Source organism: Oryx dammah, unplaced genomic scaffold, assembly GCF_014754425.2.
Source record: "Oryx dammah isolate SB20612 unplaced genomic scaffold, SCBI_Odam_1.1 HiC_scaffold_28, whole genome shotgun sequence".
NCBI classification, from domain to species: Eukaryota; Metazoa; Chordata; class Mammalia; order Artiodactyla; family Bovidae; genus Oryx; species Oryx dammah.
Window position 1 is genome coordinate 16,763,164 of NW_024070212.1, and position 4,185 is coordinate 16,767,348.

The 4,185-nt window shown below is 40.9% G+C and overlaps 1 long non-coding RNA gene across 1 annotated transcript; it reads left to right on the top strand.

Annotated features, from left to right (window-relative positions):
- Positions 1-2,398: 2,398 nt before the first annotated feature.
- Positions 2,399-3,866, top strand: LOC120855822. The gene is made up of 2 exons (XR_005719318.1): positions 2,399-2,505; positions 3,237-3,866. It is a non-coding gene; the product is annotated as an uncharacterized LOC120855822 (long non-coding RNA).
- Positions 3,867-4,185: the final 319 nt, after the last annotated feature.

Below are 4,185 nucleotides of genomic sequence, written 5' to 3' on the forward strand. Positions count from 1 at the left end.
CAGGGTCAATGGTTAAAAGCTCTTCCTCAGTGATAGGAGGAAAACAGTTCAGGAGCCCCAACCTGTTCAACAGACGGGATGTGATGCTGTGTTGATTCAGTGATTCTTTACTTTCTGGAGCTTAGCTAGGGACTGTTTCAGAGATTTTGAGTGCTTCCTCTTTCTCCTCCTCTTCTCCTCATTCTCATCTTCTTCCTCCTTTCCCATTTACAAAACCACATTCTTGAAAAGCTTCTTGATTATTTGATCAAAAGGAGGAAGGAGACTTAAGTAACATCACTTTAAATGTTTAATTTGCAATTAGTCAGCTCTACTGACTGCAGGCAGAATTTTTTTTTTTAATATGAAAGGACTAATCAGTAAATGTATTGCCAACATGTCAAAATACCAAATTGGAGAGCAAAAGGTAATATGGCAAACTGAGAGGACTGGAGGACTGAAAGAAAAGGCAGAATGAGCATGAAAATACATTTTAAGATTTACTGTCTTTTAAAGACGTAGAATAAAGTAAATATATCAGATCAGCCCTAAGTTCATGTTTTACCTAGATTTCAGACTTTTAGTGCTCTGAACCTCTCTCCCCTCCCCAAACCTACTCTCAGTCACTTATTTGTGATGACGTAAGTCTTAAATGATATTGGGGAGGGGGGTTGTGGGGGGTTCATGTTTGGGAACGCATGTACACCCGTGGTGGATTCATGTCAATGTATGGCAAAACCAATACAGAATTGTAAAGTAAAATAAAAAATAAATTAAAAAAAAGTAAATGATATTGGATATTGACTTTTGGTTTCATACAATTTAAACTTGCTATTTGCTTATAGAATATAAAGGACTTATTTCCTGAGAAAGGAATTTTCAGCACATGACAGCAGTCGAGGGGAGTGTTGGGGTCAGGTGAGATGGAACATCCTGATTCTATTAAAAATATGCTCCCACATTCTACAGTAACATAGCCAGCATCGTAACTTTTTTTGTAAACAAGACAGGGCCCCTCAGCGGCCAAGGCCCATAACAAAAAGCTTCAAGCCCAAGGGGACAGAGGATAGTTTATATCCAAGACTAAAAAGGCAGAAATGAAATATTTTGATAGAACTTAAGAACATAATAAGACATTGCTTCTCAAATATTAGTCACTTTCTAAAGGCTCATTATATTTCTTATAATTACACATCACATGTATCATAATATTAAAACTTTATTTTAAATTCACTTGAAACTAACTTTTAAATTTTTTAATTTAATAGGTCATAGACAATACTGTGCATGAAATGGCAGATTCAGCATATATATGTATATATATACCCACACGTGCATGCAGGCTAAGTTGCTTCTGTCCGGTCTGACTCTTTGTGACCCTATGGACTGTAGCCCGCTAGGCTCCTCTTGTCCATGGGATTCTGCAGGTAAGGATACTAGACTGCAGTGATAACCATTTCCTTCTCCAGGTTGAACCCTGAGTCGGGACCCCTCTTATGTCTCCTGCATTAGCAGATGGGTTTTTTTTAATCACTAGCATTACCTGGGAAGCCCATACTTCCCAGAAAGAGAGAGAGAGAGGGAAAAAGAGAGAGAGATGATGAAGACTGGCAACTTCAAAATCTGCAGGTCCAAAAACCCTGGTGGAAGTCCATCAAGCAGGGGAATTGTCTCTTACCTGCAGGAGGGTCAGATGTTGTTCTATTTAGGCTTTCAGTGGATGTTTGAGGCTTATCCACTTTACAGAGGCAACTTCCTTTACTCAGTCCACTGATGAATATTAATCTCATTCAAAAACATCCTTAGAGTAACACTCAGGATAATATTTGACTAAATATCTGGGCATAGGAATCTGCTTGGTTGATGTTCATTATTTGAAGGAGCAAAGCAGTGAAAGGAGGACCCTAGATGTCCTCACTTTACGGAATGTGTCTAAGTATCAGGATGGGAAGGTTGGTGAGATGACCTGCAACCTGCACTCAGTCAATTTAGAAGAAAGGAAACTTAGATTAGCAGGTCATGGATCAAGGGGGAAAGCACTATAAGAACTTGAAGTAAAGAGAAAGGTGTCACCAAGTAGCTAGGCTCTTTGCAACCCACTATGTACTGCAAAATGGCAACCAGCTCAAGTGGAACAATGCAAGCAATTTTATAATTCATAGAACATGAAAGATATCAAAAGGTCTTCATCCCCGAACAAGAAAGAGAGGCTTTGATTACAAGTTAGAGAACTCCGCAAATCCTTCCACTGCCCTAAACCGCTGTAACTGAGAGCTAAGGTAGGGACTCTGTGAGTCATGAGAACATAATCCAGTGAGGAGATCCTGGAGCAGGACATTTCCTGATTTTGTAGTCCCTACCAAGCCAGTTATGGATAGATTTGCATTTTGGTTGGGAAATGATTGGATCAGCAAGTTTTGGCAGCTCCACTCCCCCCTGGGAGGGGCAGCGAGCCCCAATAAAGAGGCCCTCTGCGGCACCACCACCATTCTGCTACTCAAATCCCGATAGACTGTGGAGAACCTGGTGAGTCTGATTCTTCAGTTCTGCTTTGTTCTTGGGCTCCTGGATGTTGAACTTATGCTGGACACAGCAAATTTCATGGGTTCAAAGTTAAAATCATAGGTTTAATAGTACTTACCAAATGGGAACTTGGAACGTGGGCAAAACCGTATGCTGTATTTATTAGGTTTCTGGTACAGAGATTGAATTCTTCTATTGAAAAAGACATTAATAAGAAATCTTTGACATTAAGAGGTAAAGAAGAAAGTATTTTTTCCTTTTTTTGATATCATTTTGGTGTCCCTCTGTTGTGATTTCGGAGGCATTTATCCTAGAAAGTATGAGGCCCTTTTATCCTTCCTGGTGGCCCTTTGCTCTGTACCCAAGTCATACTACTGGGACCTCATGAAAGATAATGAAGACAGGAATTGCTTGTGCGCTTGCCCAGGATTTTAGAACGTGTGATGGCCTTTTTTGAAGATGTTGTTTTCATAAAACAAACAAAAGCCATTGCTTGGTTCTTTAAAAACCAAGATATTTCCTTTGGAAAAATTATGAGAAAAGGGAAGGTTTTCTCTGGGCTGATGATACAATTTCCTAAAAGGGAGAGAGAAGCCAGAAACTCATTAAAAGGGATTAAAGAGATTAAAGCACATTCTTAGCGTCTGGATACTATCAGATGATATTACACAATTTTTGCCACGTCCTTCTGCAGCAGTTCTTTCTTGTGAACACAGTCATGTAATTTCTTTCAGATTCTAAGACTCCAGAAAGATGTCTCAGTGGCAGCAGCAGTGCAAGCAGCCCTGCCAGCCACCTCCAGTAGTGTGCCCCCCCAAGTGCCCTGAGCCCTGCCCACCTCCAAAGTGCCCTGAGCCCTGCCCACCTCCAAAGTGCCCTGAGCCTTGCCCACCTCCAAAGTGCCAGCAAAAATGCCCTCCTGTGCCACCTCCACAGCAATGCCAAGAGAAGTGCCCACCCAAGTGCAAGTAAAAGCTTCAGCTTTTATCTGGATCAGGAAAGGATGAGGACAGTTGATTCACCCAGCTCCACAGCTCCACCTTCATCTTCTCTTCAAATCCCATCATGAATACAGAAGAATCTTCTCCATCCTTCAGCCAGCAGTATGCCTGTGGCGATTTCTGACGGCCAGAGGTTTCCTTCCTGAGGCTGCTACACCACTTCCCTCTGGGAGGACAGCTGAGAAATCATCACAGCTCTTCAGAGGAAAGAGCAACAGCTCTCCTCCTGGGTGTCATCAGGGAATTCCCTCACTGTCTTCTGTGTCTCTCTGTCACCTGGGCAGGGGTTTCTACCAGCTGGGCAATTGTCACTTATCTTCCACCCCTGAATAAACTACAGTTCCTTTGTGTGATGTTAAAAAATGTTTTCTTTCTTTTAAAACCTGCTTTTAGTAATACCATATCATCATCTTGGTTTGTTCCTATCCTTCTTTGATGCCAAGGTTTAGGCTCTCATAAACAGAGTTGTCTAAATTTTGAGTCATATAAAAGATTATTTCTATATAATTTAAAATCTCACCCTATTTTCTTAACTATCACTTCTTGATTGATTTGAGGACCAATTTATGCAATTCCTCTGGATTTCAGTCCCTTTGCTAAAATGTGAGGAAAATCATACTTACGTTGCAAAGTTCTCTGAGGCATAAAACTTACATGACTGTTGTAATTTAGTTGGCACAAT